At 44.3% G+C, this 16834-nt stretch overlaps 1 protein-coding gene across 3 annotated transcripts in view; it reads left to right on the top strand.

Annotated features, from left to right (window-relative positions):
- The window catches only part of PRICKLE1 (prickle planar cell polarity protein 1), a 70184-nt gene that overhangs the window by 38682 nt on the left and 14668 nt on the right, over positions 1–16834 (top strand). Inside the window, exon 1 of one of the 3 annotated variants that reach the window (XM_074539838.1) lies at positions 11972–12073. The exons of 1 other annotated variant lie outside the window; for it this stretch is intronic. The gene's annotated coding sequence lies outside the window, so the exon portion shown is untranslated. Of the gene's footprint in view, positions 1–11971; positions 12074–12436; positions 12595–16834 lie in introns of those variants that run through there. One more of the 3 variants, XM_074539837.1, reaches the window with a different exon arrangement.

Here is a 16834-nt window from a genome sequence, read left to right on the forward strand (position 1 = left end):
ATAAAGAGCAGCCTCTGAAGTGCCTTCTCTCTGCCAAATCTGAAAAATGTCTTTGTGCCCTTGAGTTGGGGGAGGGAAAAAGAAGAGAGCATGCAATTTGGGGTCATCCTGTGATTTTTTTTCTCTGTTTTTTCTTTTGAAATAGAGAAGTGACCTATCCCCTCTTAGCTGTTTCCATGGACTGAGCTGTAGATGTAAATTTTTTTAACCCCTTTATATTTATGCTGTGATGTTCTCTTACAAATTAACTGTATTGTGAACAGTACAGTGGATTATTTTATGTTTCTTCATAATTCTGATTAATGATGTCTGATTTCTTCTAACACCTCTCACACAAGGGTTTTAGCTCTGCTCTTTGAAGCAGACATACACCTGTGGTGGCAATTAGATAAACTCCAGGGACTGAACTTGGTGTGCTCCCCCCAGAGGGTTTCTCCTCAGGCTCCATAACTGAGAGATCTCCATGCAGATCAAAACATGTTATTTAGCTGGAAAAGTGGATTCTGTTGCTGCATTGGTCTTCTAGATGAAAGATGTGCATGATGAAACCTTTATTAATCAAAGGGCAAAGTTCCAGTCATTCAGAGCAAACCAAGCTAATTGTTACCAGTATTTCATTTATTCTTCTTTGTAGGTGAGTTGAGGCAGCAGTGCTTTCAACATTCTTGTATTGTTACCTCTTATAGTGAAACATGTTTTCTTGTAACATAACCAGAGTTTGAACAGTGTGACATTAATTTTTCCATTGTTGTGAAAAGTTTTTCTTTGCCTTCATTTAACTGCGTCAAAGTACCAAAATGTTGATAATACAGTGAGGCACTATTTTACAGTATTGTCAAAGCAGCATTCAAATAAGTCATGAATCTGTGCAAGAAAAGGGTACTATCAGCACATCTTTCAGATGAGGAAAGCTGACAAAGAATGCCAGCGGTGTATTAGTCACAGGAAGTCAATACTTACCTTGATCTGTATTTGAGGAGTTGGGTTTATATAGGGCACTCTGTTTTCTTAGCTGTTATGTCTTTCTTTAAATGTTCTGTATGGGTCTAATGATACAGAAAGTTCATTCTGTTCCATCGACCAGAATTGCAAGGGTAATACATGAGTATTTTTCTGCAAAATGTGACAGGATACTACTATTTGGCAGTGGGTACAGTTGCTGCTGCTTAGGATAACTGAGAAGATGTACAGCTCTGCCTCAGGTAGTCAGCATTGTCCCAAAGCAAATGCCTGCTGTTCAAGGGATTCAGTCTTTCCCAGGACAGCCCATGTGCTTAATTATTGCCTTGGTGTTCAGAGCAGAGACTGGCTTTCTAAACCGTGGGGTTTGCTTTGGGTTCTCATTAAATGCTGCATGCTGTAGAGTGACACACAATATGCCCTGCAGTGTGTCATGTGCTGTGATGCTAATCAACATTCAATACCAAAGGAGGAGAGCAGCTGCTCCACAGTCAGCATGTCTGAATAGTCCTGCACTCAGCAGGGTATCACTTAATTCGTGCTAATGGATAAAAAACTGGCCTCATAACACTTGTGTAAATGAGGCTAATGATCAGGGAAAAAATGCAAACTAGTTTTCATTTGTTCACAGAGATACGTGTAATTAGAGGTAATAGCTGGATCCAAAAACTTGCTCTCCAGCGTTTATTTGTTGATAATACAAAATGAGAATGACTTGTTCCACTGTTTCTCTCTTGTGAAGTTATTAACTTCACACAAGACTTGAAATATATGTGCTCTTAAATTCTCATTGAGAGAGTTACAAGACTTAATGGGAAAAAGCTACAGATAATTGCATCTCATAAACTTACCTCAGTCATTTTTGGTGTGGTAATGGATCTCTATTGTAAATCCATTGCTGGCAGGATCAGCACACTGCTTCAGGTTTTTGACCTTCTTCCACTGGCTCCACTGTCTTCTGTAGATTAGAGAAATCAAGAGGCAGCAGCTTGTCCATTGTAGTGATGGCAGCTGAGTATTAATGGCATAATTAGGTGCAAAAGTCTTATTTTAGCATCTAAGCTGTAGAGTACTAACTGCCCTCTTCCATTTCTCCAGCATTGTTCATTTTCCTCATTCAGGAAGTCTGATATTCCCCTCACAGGTGTGTCATCCCAGTGGCACTGCTGATGCCACTTGGTCATACATGTGTAGAAGGATCAGTCAGTCACATTGTGACATAGTCCAATGGTATCAAGCAAAGTTGATCTACCTGAAATTTTAATAAGTCATTATCTCCTTGGATTTGCTAAGGGCTGAGTGTAGGCTTCTCACCCTGCTCTACATGCTGGTTTTGACTGTGCAGATTTTTCCAAGTGTAATCTTACCTGTGTGATGTGCAGGGAAGAAGTAAATCCAGCCTTAATCTAAAATACAGGAGGGAGCTCTATGGTCCCAGCACAGAGCCAGTCTGGGTTTATGTGGGCATTCCTTATTTTCTATAGCCTCATGTTGTGCAAACTAGCTAGATAAAATTCCATGAGAGTGGGTTTCAGTCCTGCTAAGCAGGCCCCTGTCTAGACCTTTGCATGGTAACTAAGTCTTGAAAAAATTTAGGTTATTTATCTGACCAGTACACCAAGAAGTGATTGAGGAAGGACATTCTTAATGCAGCTGTCTAATGGCATCATGTTGGTTGCTGTTTTTGTGCATGGAGCTTACACAGCAGTCTGAAGGTGAGTGTGGGATATCTGCTGATGAAAGCAAATCATCCAAACCTAAAAAGTGATTCTTACCCCAATCCCCACCCTGCTCTTTGTTGGAAAAAGTGGTTCTTGCTTTCAAACTTAGCGGGAGACTCCGAGTACCTTCAGAAGACTTGGGTTTTTGTTATCACGTGGAAGTGAAGTCCAGACCAGCTGTCAATTGCATTTACAAAAACAATATTATTATCACTAAATTATCACTGACTCATTAGTTCTGCATATCAGAGAAGCATTATGAAGGAGTACCACTGAAGAGAAAGTAGCTGCTGACCGAGGAGGGAGGCGTGTGTGTGTAATGCAAAAATCCAAAGATTACGTTAAGCTGGGGAGTCGTGTGTATATGGCCATTGTGAAACATTGATTCTCATCTTTCCTCTGCTTACTGATGGTCTGAGAGTTGATCTTGTTCTAGCAATAATTTCTGTAGACAAGAAAGCAACTTGGGAAAATATGCAAGTACAAAGGGACTAAATTGTTGAAAACTTAATATTAAGCATACATTAACATTCTCAGGATTTTTAAAATAGACTCTATATGTGATGAGTGCCATTTTTCAGATGTGTGAAAATGCCATGTCTTGACAAATCACCTGTCATACATATCTGAAGTCATATCAAGCAGCTCTCATATTCACAGGTTTTACTTAACAAAAACCTTGTTTGTTGAAAATTGAGTACAACAACTCAATTGCTATCTCAAATATATGCTTTCAAAACCTACTTAAAAATAATAAAATATTATGTAGTGGAAGAGTTGGATGCTTTTCTCGTGTCTCCTGCTGAAAGTGGTTGAACTTATTTCAGAAATTAATCTTGAACTATCTTTGTGCAAGTGGCCTGACACTTGACTACATTAGCTCAGCCTCTGCTATTGGAGCTGGTAGCAATGGTAAACTGGTTCACTTTATAGTGGCTGAATAGAAATATATTCTAAAATTTTAAAAAATGGAGAAAAAGTTGTCAGTCCTAGAGGCATGCATTGCCTATGGCCATAGATTGCATCAGCACTTATTCACTTCCATTGAATTCTGGTACTCTTTGTAAGCTAGGCATTATTTTTTCAATGCTGTGCACCCAAAGGAATTCATCCTCCTGGGCAAGCTGCTGAGAAAAGCCAGGATGTGTTGGCAAGTCCAGGTGGGTGTAGCTTAAAGCTCTGCCAGCTGAGTATCAGGTGTCAGGTATTGCCAAGCAGTTGCTGTTTCAGCAGCTGACAGTACCATGAGGGCTTAGGGATCAATGGATGTTGCACAAAGGTGACTCATGTCAAGGTACCAGTTGAGTGTCTTAAAACAATTTCATTTGTACTGTTTGCTTCATACATAAGGATTTTCAGTACCAAAAATAATCAAAAATATTTTGCTCCTGAAATATCCTTATATATTCTTAAGAATCTACAAACATTTCTGTAAACACAGATAAGGAAATACATATGTGTTGGAGGCTCCAGAATTTTCTATAGTAGTGTCACGTTGATGAGATGAAGCTTGATATTTAGGGGATTTAAGCTGATTTTCCCTGTTGTAGTCACAATTAATTATCTTGCCAGTTGGTGTGGAAAGGATAATGACTGCTAGCTAAGAAACATAATTAACTGGATTTCTGTTTGAATATTTGTTTAACTATGATTTTCAATATTATCCTACTGAACAAACAGACATAACTTGCATCTTGAACAGACACTGCCTGCACACTTGGCCTTTAAATTCCAGTGCAGTGGAGATGAAGAGAAGGAAAGGAGTGCTTTTATTTTTCCAGCTACCCAATCCTAAGCATCTACCTCTGTGGAGAAGGGAATACTCTTTCATAGCATCATCATAGAATCATAGAATTATTTGGGTTGGAAGGAGCCTTAAAGATCATGTAGTTCCAACCCCCCTGCCATGGGAAGGAACACCTTCCACTAGGCCAGGTTTCTGGAAGCCCCATCCAGCCTGGCCTTGAGCACTCCCAGGAATGGGGTATATCGAGCCATTGCAGCTCTTTGTGTGCCACTGCCCAGCCAATTCCTTGTCCTTTCCAATGCCTGTGGATGGTGGCTCTGCTAGGACTGAGATTTTTATTGAACTAGCACTTCTTGCCTAATCTTTCTCCTCAGTTTATACCTGGGTATCCATAATCACAAGGGTATTTGGCATGCACCTGGGAAAAGTGCTCTTGAAGCCGTCTACCTGACTGCCTTTTGATGTGGTTTGGATGTGTCAGTGTAGTTATGGCAGCTGACCAGGAGTGGGACCATCCCTCTTGGTGTTCCTCCCTTTCCATTTCTGACACTGACAACTGGGCTCAATTCATCCTGCAATAAACCAGTTCTGGAAGCTAAACCAGCAGAGAAAAACTAAACATGCTTAGAGGGAAAAAAAATTAAAAAGAAATAAGCAAAGGGAGAAGGGGAAAAAATGTAGCCTCCAGATGAGCATTCTTCACTCTGTTAAGCAGAAAACCTCTTTTGGTTTCCCAAAAAATGTGCTCAGTCATCCCATTGCCCCCCACTCCCCAGGAAAAGAAACAGCAAACTTCAACCATCTGTGTTTAACCCACAACTTACTTTGTCACACAGAGTTAGATTCTTATTAGTGGGGTGAAGTTTGTACTAAGAGTAAAAGCCCCTTAACACTGACTTTTATTTGTCCAGGCATGTAAATGGGGGATGGTTTGTTGTCCATTTTGGGTTAGTGGGCTACATTACAGTGCTTCCATTGGGAAAAAAGAGATTGGATTTTTTTTTTACCAAAATGCCAGCATATGAAGTTTCCTAGTGCATTTAAGAAAGGCATAGGAATGAAACCTTCATGGCTGTCATTGAAGGAACTTCAGTTAGGTGGATGACTTTTTCTTCTATTCTATTTTTTTTTCCTTCCTTTTTTGTTTTTTTTTTTTTTTAATTTCAGAGTTACAGAGAATAAGAGGAAGGGGGACATACAAGTATCATTTCTATTTTAAGGCAGCAATTTTAAGGCAACACTCTGCAAAACTGTGTGTCAGTTCTGGAGTCAGAGTGTCATTTGGATGCTGCCTGGCCCATTCCAAGCCTTCTTAAGTGTGAGGAAAAGAAACCTCAGACAAATAAAACTACAGTAACAGTAGTGGCAGGCTGGATAGAAGAGCAGTGAACCTCTGGTGAGCTAGGAGCCTGCCCAATTTTTTTTTGCTGAGCAAGAAGTGATTCTGAGTGTTCCCAGCCTCACCTGGCTCAGACAATTATTTAGCCATTGATCTTTCTACACAAAATACTGAAATACTTATATTTTGGTGTTGCCTTTTGGTAGAATTTCATGGTCTTCAGTCTTGGCAGCTCATAAATCAGGTAGTGTCTCTTGCAGCTGCTGTCCTAAGGAAAGTTAGTAAAGGTGTAATGCATCTCATTACCCACCTGACATTTTTGCATTCTTCTTGCATCATTGTCTGCCTCGAGGTTGACCTGTGACACTAGTTTGGTAAAAATAAACTAATAGTTAATCTGAGTGTTGTCCTCTCCCTTGTATTTGTGGTGTGCTGTGCATATAGCTTGTGGAAAATGGCAGTGTAGAACTGTAGAGGGTACATAGATCACAGGTTGCTGGATTTCCCTCCTGCAGATTTTAAGCAAGAGAAGGGAATCACAAACCTTTGCATATCTCATCTTTGCCTTTAAACTCCGTTTTGTTTTCTCTGGATATAATCCTGCAGGAGCAGTGGTAATCCTCCATGTCAAATTTTGCCTTCACTAAAGTCAATCACTTGTGGTTTTTTCCTAAGTTCAGGCTAGTGAAAAGCATTGCCAGCGACAGGGAAGACTGAGTGTAATTGGAGCATCCCTCACACCACAAAACTGCAGTCACAAAGGGTTTTTAATTTGTTTTCAAATACTAGCTCCAATATTTGTTTGAATTATTTGTTGTTGTTGTTGCTACTATTATTATTATTATTATTATTATTATTATTATTATTATTATTATTATTATTATTGCTATTACAATAGTATTAGCTTCTTTACATAGGTGCCAGCTCCTGGGTTAAACGTCCATTTGTCTGCATGTACGAATGTTGACCGCTGTAGAAAATCCACAGAGTTCATGCCATTTCCTTTTTTAATCTAAATAAATTTTCAAACCAATTTAGATAAATTGTGAGGATTTCTTTGGAGGCTAGGCCTGGGAGCAGAGCTTGATACAGAGAAGATGACATCATTCACCATCCACACAGGCTTTGGCACAATTCTTGACTGAAATTCCCTCAATAAGCAAGCAGTGCATTAGCTCTGCAACACCTTCCCATTGCATAATGGTGTTTGTGCTGGGTGTTATTAAAAGCCCAGGTGGTGATTCCACCTGCGTCAGCCCCTGCTGCTGGCAGAGCACCGCAGGCACGCTGTTGTTGTTGCAATGCCCTTTGCTGTGCCCCTGCAGCCTGGGAATGGGGCACTGACTGTCCAGGGGTGCTGGTGAGGCAGGGGAGCCCCACTGGCACCCCACAGCTGTGGTTGCACTGGAGCTGTGGGCACCTGGGTGTTTACCTGTGCCCTGTGTGACTGTGGGCTGCGTGGAGCCAATTATGATAAAATCAAGATTGCTGTCTTCAGAGGAGCCTGTGGGGTTAAGAGTTTCCAGATACAGCAACAGACCTGTTGGTTCAGGAGCAAGTCCTAGCCCGATCTGACAAGGAAGGGCATTTTAATGAAATTTTAATTCTTTGCTGCTGAAGCAAAGTAGGATCGTGGTTTTAGATGTGTTGGTCTTCAACTCTGAGAGCATTAAGGAAAGGAAATAAAATAAACCTCTCTTAGTCAAGCATTCCCAGCACACAGCAGCTTATGCCAGCCAGTCCTCAGGCCATTTATAGCTGGTGTAGCTCTCCAAAGCAAGCAGTAGGCACTGTTTCCCATCTTGGTACCTGATTGCTTGATGCCTCAGCAGATCTACGTACCACTGGCAGGTGCAAATAAAAACAAGCTATTATTAATATTAGTTTAGTGCACTTGATTGTCTCCTGATCTGTTACCTGATGTTAATATTTTCATTTGGTGTATTGACTTACTGGGGCAGGCAGAGAGAGGGCAGGCTGTTAGGATGACAGGGAATGCAGCAAAGATAAGAGTGGAAACCAAGCACCATCATACAATCACAAACCCTTGCTGGGCAGAAGTCATCTTATTCTTATATTTTTAACGTGTTGCATTTCACATGCATGCCTCATTTTAATCACTGTATCTCTTTACTGCATATCATCTCTTGTGTTTTACATGTATGTCTCCTACAGAGGTGCTTTTCTCCAGATTTTAAATGTTATCTAAATGTTATTTTTAAACATTAAAGATTGGCAAAGAGTCAGACTTTGGAGCCTTGAGAAGTCATGAGATGTTGCATCCACGCCCTTTCTCTGCAACCTCAAAAAAGAAAATAAGGAAGATGCCAGTCAGGGGCACGGTTCAGAGGCCTCAATGTATTGGTGACACCCCTGCTTTGCCTCTGCTCCTAGCAGCTCACAGTGATCTGCTCTGGGTGCCAAACTCCCCAGTTTGGGGGGTGAAGCAGGGAGAAGTTGAACAGGGAGATGTTTCACATATGGCTATAGGCATGGAGTGGCACAGAAAGGGGTGGCCTTTGCCAGGCCACTGAGATCTGCAGTGACTGTAGATAGTGATAAAACTGTGCAAACTGTTCCCGTCTATGAAGACACTTCCACACTGATAACCTGGATAGGAAACCTAGGGCTGGGTTTGACAAGATGTTTAGGTATCTAGAGGTGGATGTCCATGGGGGTTTCTGAGTACACCAAGGCAAACAAAGTAAAGTGCTCTTGGAGGTCAGGCCATTTTTATACACCAGCTAAGCAAGTGTGTGTAAACAGCCAATTATTCCAGAAGAGAGAGGGAGAAAGGCTGGCAATTCCATCTCCATAACAGTCCAGCCTCACAGGAATCAGTCATGGTTTTAACCTGTGCTAACACTGCTAAGTCTAGGGAATAAGACCAGTATTCTTCTGGTGGATTCCAGTGGATCATCTCAGATCATGATGAAACTGCTTCCCTTATTCTGGTCTCTTTGCTCCCTTGGGGCATAGAGCCAGGGCCACTGGGAAGGACCTTGGTGCTGTAAATGCTGTAAAAGAGCTCCCTGTGCTATGCCTTCAGGCAGGACCATACATGGTCAAGTCATCATCCCTAAAATTCCTGAAGAGCATACCTGCCTGTGTCAGACATTGCTTTGATTTGTGCATAACCACTGCTTGGGGAGCAGTTGTAATTCCTGCTCCGTGGACTCCTGTGGTGTCAGATATGTGGAAAAGCTTTCTTGCTTTATTTGAAAATACAAAACCTGGCTTATTTTAGGGAGTTTTCTTATTGATTTCTCTGAAACAATTATTGCTGAGATTTTTTTTTGTTGTTTTGTTCTGGTTTCCATTCACCTTGCTGCACGCTTTCACCTTTCATAGCTGAATTGTAACTTTTTGCTTTAAATGAACACATGAGATGATACTTAATTAAAGTCTTGGGATGGAGGTGGTGATCATTAGAGGGTGATGATGTAGATGGTGAACTCATCTGTTTATCCACAGAACCAATCAGGCTTGAGAGGTGGGTGTTGTGCCACTGTTCTACCTGGAGAAGCTGCCTCTGAAGCACAAGAGGTTAATTCGTTTTCTGCTGCTTGGTCTCTCTTCTGTGACTGCCAAGAAAGGTAGCAATTACCAGTGTCATCTGAGGGGATGTTCCCTGATCTGGCTAATTTGAAACTGGGAAACCACACTGACAACTCAGTAAATTTCTTACAGGCCAGACAATATCCCTGACCTGGTCAGTAGTACAACTAAGTTGTTACCTAGACTAAATTTGTGCTAATACATTAGGGCAAAAGGTTCCATATCCATTGCAGGTCCCTAGAAGCATTTGGTTGTTGAAGGATCAGCTCTACCCAGATGCAGTCAAGAATGTGGAACGTGTTGGAAAGGGCGAATCAGTTTGTGCCTGTCTTTTTAGCTTTTATTATTTTTTAAGGCAACTTCTGCGGCATAGTTTGCACTTCACATAACGAGTACGTATGCTGTCCTATTTGTTGTGTGAAAATAAAGAAGAAATCATAGCAACACATTTGTTCTTGTGGAAGCAGCTGAAATCAAAGGAGGCAGTTGAGGAATGACTTTCACAATTTGCAAATGCCTAAGGGGAGTTATGATAGCTGTTTCTTTAGCCTAACGTTCAAGGATACCATAGACTCAAATGTTTGAGCACAGAAACACAGCAATCTGAGATTTAAAAAAGAGGAAAAAGAAGAAAAATAAAGTACTGTAAAATAATTGACTACCTGAAAGAATTTAAAAGGGCTTTAGATGGATTTAGCAGAAGTTGTAGTGGGTTTTTCTTTGCTGGTACTTTTAAATAAAGATAAAATGTTTTGTTCATGCAGACAGGAAATGTAGGAAAATCTTATGACCACATTAGTTCAGACTAGAAGATCACAATGGTTGTTTTTGGCCTAGTAATGTATAAGTGCATTGTCCAGAACAATACAGTAATTTCTGTGCTCAAGTCACAGAAGTACAGGACAAAAAAAAGAGCCATGTAGCCAACTATCTCTGTACACCCTCCGACACTTCAGTGTCAAGGAAAGCGTTAGCAAAATGGGGAACAACTTGATTTTCCAGCAAAGTAAGTGAAAATGTCCTTTTTGGCTTTGGTAGACTCTTGGTCGTGAAACTTTGCAAACTTACCTGCAGCCATTGAGCTGATTGTGCTGCAGAAGTTCCCAAAGGAGATTCTCATTTTTGCAATTTGCTGTGCAGAGGTGTTGAGCTCCCCTCAGTGTAGGGAGCTGCTGAGAAAATGCCAGGCGCTTGTGGAAAAGGAGTAGACAATATATGCAAATTGTTGGTATTTATTCAGTCATGTAGTGAGGGAGAATAAACATTATTCCTGACATTTCCATTTTTGATTAATGATGAATGGGGCTGGCAGATGTTCAGCTGGCCGCCAGATGGGGTCTGCTCAGTCCAACAAACAGAATAGGAACAGTCTGGATCTAGTAAAGCCAGCACAGACAAAAGCTCTGACAAAATCTCTAGTTCATCCAAGTGATACGCCAGTTTTGACCTCAAAACGACTAAGCTGTTTAAGAATGGAGGTAGTACAACCAGCGAAACTGCTTATGGAAGTGAAATGGGGTGTGGAAGGATGGGAGCTGGTTAGTTTGCTGGAGTTCGGCAGGTTTTTTCCTGCCGCAGGAGGCACAGACTGCGGCTCTGATTCCGTGTGCATTTACCCTGGGTACAGGTGCAATGGTCGTGTCCCTGGGCACTGCTGGGAATCGCCTGCCTGGAGCGCCGTCAGCCCGGGATGGGCCGTACCCCTCGGGTCACATAGCCCGGCCTCGGTCCCGGGCCCTGGGCCCAGCCGTGGGGAGTCAGCCCGGCAGGAGCTGTGGGGATTCTCCCGGCTCGCCATGAGCCTGGCGAGTGCCCAGCCGAGGGTCGGGGGCAGCCCGCGGGGAGGGGGTGACAGTGACAGTGCTGAGGACAGGGACGCTGCTCTGAGCACCTCCTGTAGCCGTCAGCACCGGCTTCCCTCAGCGCGCTGCGGGCAAAGCCATTCAAATTTACACAAGTGAATTTAAACCCATGCAAATCCGGTTCCTGGGGAAGCGATAAGTGTCTGAGAAGTGTCCCCTCGCCGTCCCGGGCAGATGAGCCGCCCCCGGCTGCGGGAGCTCGGCGGGGAGCTCGGCCGGGCTGCGGGGCTGGGCCGGGCTGCCCCTCGCGTCGGGGCGTGTGTGCCGCCGCTCTGACCCCGAGATGCAGCGCGAATAAATTCCCTTTGATAATGACTTCCCCAGGGAGACAAAGAGCGGGAGGGAAGAGGAAATTTGACCGCGGTGTTCACGGTTACATTGGCGGTGCCGGGGGGAAGCCGTCCGCCTGCCTTTGAAGCCGGAGCACCCGCCTCTCGGGGCTTTTTATGCCTACGGGCTTGGGGGAAGTGGTAAAAGCGGGGGCTGGCAGTCTCTTAGAAAATGCCCCGGTGCTATTTTCTGTGCGTAAGCTGGGGCTCGGACGCCTCTTTCCCACTTGGAATTGTGCCAGGGGAGGCAGTGATGGACGGCTGCTCTCTGCGATCCTCGGCTTCAGATAGGGTTTATTATTTTTAATATATTTTTATTATTCATGTACAGAGACCTAGAACAAATGTTTTCCCGTCCTGAACCAAGTCCTTCCCGTCTGTGTGCGCGGGGCGGCCGTGGCCGGGTCGGGTCAGCCCGGGGCGGCCGGAGCGCGTCCAGGGCGGGGTGGGAAATCTATTTCGGGCGTAAACACGAACAAAAGCGCTGTAGCCAAACCGTGTGTCCGTCGTGTCCTGAGCGCAGAATTTATCGCTTCTGCAGGCGCTCGGTCCCCTGGGTGGGTATGCGGCCGGGACGGCGACCCTTCCTGCCTCGGGGGCGGTGGCAGGAGACGCTCCCCCTTCCCACGCTCCTTCCCCCGCCTTGGGCTTTGAAGGAAGAGCGCTGGCGGGAGCGATTCCTCCCGCCGCCTGACGGAGGGGCGCGGGGATCGGCGGGAGCTGCCGCTCCGGTGCCGGTTCGGGAGGAGCGCGGGGAGGCCGCTCTGGCCGGCCCCGGCTGCCCCCGCCCGCGGGAGGGGACGGGACGGGGCGGTGCTGGGATCGCTCCCGCTGCGCTCCCAGCAGGCGGGACGGGAAAGGAAGCGGCGGCGCCGCCCGGCAGGGACAGGGCAGGAGCAGCCCCCGCCGCCCCTTGCCCCGGCGGGACCGCTGGCCGCTGCCCGGAGGAGCCGCGGGAGCCGCCCGGGTGTGCGGCTCGGGAGGAGCTGCCGCGGCGCGGGGTCGGGGCTGCAGCCGGCATCGCCTCTCCTGCGCCGGCTCCGCCGCTGCCTGGCCGCTGCTTGGGTGCCGCTCCGAGGTAATTGCGGTGACTTGTGTCCGCTCTCTCGGGCGGCAGCTGCCCCGGGGGTGCCGGAGCTGCCGGTGCCTTTGCGCATCCGGCTCCCGAGCGTGGGGACGCGGGGACTGGGGGTGCTCCTGAGCCACCTTCAGAAACTTGCTCGGGATGGAAAACCTGTCCTTCAGGGGTCTCTGCCTGCCGAGGAAGGCTCCGTCCCGGCTCTCCGAGATGGGGGCGCGGGGCTGTCAGCGTGTGCGGGGCTTGGGCGCAGAATTTTTTTACTTTTCTATTTTTTTACAATTCCTGTCTTGTGACTTATTGAATGCTTTCTTCAAGTGTTTTCTCTGGAAACTTGTCTCAAATGAGGGCTGTGAGCCCTAACAAAGAAGGGTGTTGTTCGACAGCCAACAGGTGATGGGGTGAAACCTGAGTATATGTGTACATTGGAGTAAAGTCTGGCTGCTGTTTAAAATAGAATTTTAAAAATCAATGGGAGACTGTAAAAGGCAAGATTTCCGTCTTTCTAAATCTGTACACCCTCTTAAGGAGAGAGGCGGGGGGGAGCATCCGTGAGAATACCTCTTTCTCGGCTGGAGGTTTGGGTCTTGCCTCACTGCAGTGTGTGCTTGAGTTTCCATCGGCGATGTGCAGAGCCAAGGATAACACGGCCAAATCAGATGTGTTGGCATGGGGCGATGCTTTGTCACGGGGCTTCCTCCTTTTGCTAAATGCAGGTAGCCTGCCTGTGCAGTGTGGCTCGTCTAAAGAAAATACCGTGAGAAGGATCGTCTCACTTCCACTTGGAAAAGTGGTCTTGGCGCTAGGATGCTAGAGGGGGAAGCAGCTAACTCCTCTGTTGCTCCTTGTATACTGGCTAAAAAAAAGGAGAACAGTTCTTCTAGGGTCCATCTAGAGATCTTTTGAATGAGCAAGTAGACTGGCTCTATTCCTTCCCGACCGCTCTGGGTAGCTCATTACTCAGAAGGACCCAGCAGCTGTGTGCTGGTGGAGATTCTCCTTATCAGTTCTGGGTCCGGATTTCCCACACGGAGAGCTACAGAGCTCACCGTGGGTATGTTATTTGTGCTGTAGCTAGGGAATGGGACTTCCTGATCATGTGCATAATACGCATTGGAAACGGGCTTTGAATTATTAATAGTTACTTTATGGTGGTTTATTGTTGTTGTATTGTGCCCTTCCTCTTCTAATGTAGTTATCTTGCACCAGAGATTAAATAAGCAGGTGAATGGGCTGCCCGTGCTAATCTCGAGTCGTTGAGGCTTCATTGTGAATGGATGCATGTGATATGCATCTTGTATCCCCTATAGCCTTGTTAACAAGCCTTCTAACAAAAAAGTTGTTAAAACAATTTGCCCTGCAGGACAGAGTAAAACAGCAGGGGGTGAGCAAGGAGATGTTTGTCTAACTTTGCTTACAAATCGTGACCTCTTCTATCTGGTCAGGAGGAGCATAATCAGTGAGCTGGAAATCCTAGCGGGGGGGATAACCTTCATATAGGCTTCAGCAACAGCTTTGTTCTGAGTTTGATATCCCAATATTTTGTGTACCCATAGCTTGGTAATTAGGAGCGTAGTTTGTCTTTGCCTCTAAGGAATTTGTCGTATGACTGTTTTAATTCATCAGTGGAAAAAACACAATAATTGCCTTTCTTTTCAAATCAAATTTAGCTGTGTAACTCAATTATGTTATTCATAGTTGTCAACCTGCCAGTGAAAAACCTCCTTGTAGGCTATAAAGCCTTTTTTGAGAGGCAGTATTTGAACAGAGCTGAAACCTCAAAATGTTCCATGGTCTTTAGGCAGGCAAAGCAAAACAACACATCCTTGCTGTGTTTTGTAGGTGTCATGGCAGGAGTAGAAAGACCACCTTTCTAGTCATCCCTTGGAAAGCACTTATTTTTTCAGCTGTTGTTTATATTCATTTGAATCCTTCTTAGGATGTAATCATTTTAAACAGATCACTTTGAAGGATGAGTGAGGCTGGGGGACAGGGAGGAAGAACCCTGTCGTTTTAAAATGCAAACCAAATTACACTTGAACAGGAGAGGAAGAAGAACTCCTAAACAAGCAATTGCTAAAATACTTCTTCAGATAGCCTGCTGTTAAGACAGGCTGCGTTAGAAACCTTCTTCTCAGCAACCCCACAGTATTTATGATGTGGCTCTATTTATATGTGGTGTGTTGTCAATCATTTTATAGCCAGCTTCACATTATTCCTATGGGAACTTTTTTTTTTTAAAGTGAATTATGTCCTTTGAGCTATCTTAAGGTTCCTTGAGGTTTGTGGACCTTGCTTTGAACATTTCTAATTACCTTATCTGGGGAGGAGAACCCTGACTGTAAAGTTGCATTTTACATTTGGATGGGAGATGTATTTTTCTTTTATTCTCTATCAGACAAACTTTCACACTGCCCCGTGTGACTGGAAACCGGACCTGTGGGTCTGTGGTTTCCTCTTGTTGGAGCTGGTGTGTGTGCTTTCTGAAAGGGATGTGTCAGAGGAGGCCAGGCAGAGCAGTCTCTGCAGAAAAGCAGCCTTGTCTCTCTCTTACCAGCGCCTTGCCTTCCTTAGGAATTAGGAACACTCCTACACTTCTGCACCTTTGCTGTGCCTAAGATCCTGACCTTGTCCAGTGCTGCTTTGTGGGAGTAATATGTAGTCTTAGTGTTCAAAATACTCAAAAAAGTTAATAAGTCATCATGCATTCAGATTTTGTGTTGTTTCCTTGTCTTTCAAGAGAAGTTGAAGAAGTTAATCTTTGATCTTGTGGAGAGAGGGTTTTGAACAATCAGCATGAAGCAATTACTCAGTTACTTGGTGTGCTTGGAGTGTTGGTATTGTGAGGACAAGGCAGGAGTACACTCTGCTCAGGTGCCCAGGCACTGCCAGAGCTGAGCTCTCTTTGCTTAAATTGTTTCAAATCTGCTTTCTGTGGGATGTGGTTGAGGTCCTGCTGTCTAATGAAATATTGTCAAGGATGTTTAACCTACTGACTCCTTTTATTCCTGGGATATTGGGCAGGAGTCAGTTCTTGAAAAGGAACCATTTGACAAAGTTCTTGCAATGCCCTAAGAACTGGAAATACTAGCTGAGGTGTCAGTGAGTGACCCATTATTGCAAACCAGGCATCTGCCCCTTTCTAAAAGGAAATGGTAAAATAGTTCCTCTGCTGCTCAGGTCATCTTGGAAGGAATTCAGCTTCTCAATGATATTCCTAGTGACTTTATATTTAAGAATTACTTGGATGTAGATGATGTGTGACACAAGCTGTCAAAGTGAGCATCCCTATCCATCAGCAACAGTGAACATTATTGCCTTTTTTTCCTAGAGTGATTTCCTAACTGCATCACATTATTCCTCTATCCCTCCTTCCTCACACCCCAGTTTTATTCAAGCAGTAACAAAAACATAGCTGATGCATGACTTAACTTCCACCAGTAAGTGGGAAGGGGAAAGTTCTGTATTCCTTGTCTTACTCATTTCTCAGAGCAACTAATTCAGGGGATGCAGTATGTACCAGGAAGCCTGTCTTTCTGTTTTACATATATAGGATTGAGCTTTAAGGATTGAGTTTGATTGTACTTACCTTCCTTGAGAATAACTGTAACATGGTGATGTTAAGCTCAGAAGCTGTTGTGCTAACCTTTAGTTGTTCAACTTGAGTAGGATTTCAGACATGTGCCTGACAGCTCACCAGCTTTCCAGAAATAGCCCATTCTCAGAGGGAAAGTTGGCAGGTTTGCTTGCCCCTTCAAATATTAAGTTAATCTTCTACTACAGTACAGCTATGAAGTGTGTTGGCATCTTAGCAGTGCACCAAAAATAGTGGGTATGTTTTTAAAACAGAAGTTTTTGAAGTAAAGTTAAACAACTTAATTTTTTGGAGCACTAGCCCAGTGGAAGAGTTAAATAATCCCATCTCTTTTTATGGGCTGTGGGAATGTATGGACATATTGAAATTAGAGCTAGATAAGACTATATACTGGATATTATAATTTCTCTGAATTTGTAGCTTTTGGATGCATATGCCCACTTTTTATGGAGTGAGTTTGGGTTTATGCGCTGAGTTAGCAGAACCTGGCACTAACCAATGCCTCACACTTGAAGGAGAAACGCCTGTTGAGTAACCAGCAGAATATTGGGGTCAGCAGTCTTAAATCTTTCACCTGTGATCTAGGAGCCACTTATTTTCTCTAAAACAATGGTGATGAGACTGGCAATGTAACATAGGACCCAC

The sequence above is a fragment of the Zonotrichia albicollis genome, chromosome 4 (genome assembly GCF_047830755.1).
Source record: "Zonotrichia albicollis isolate bZonAlb1 chromosome 4, bZonAlb1.hap1, whole genome shotgun sequence".
Classification (NCBI taxonomy): domain Eukaryota; kingdom Metazoa; phylum Chordata; class Aves; order Passeriformes; family Passerellidae; genus Zonotrichia; species Zonotrichia albicollis.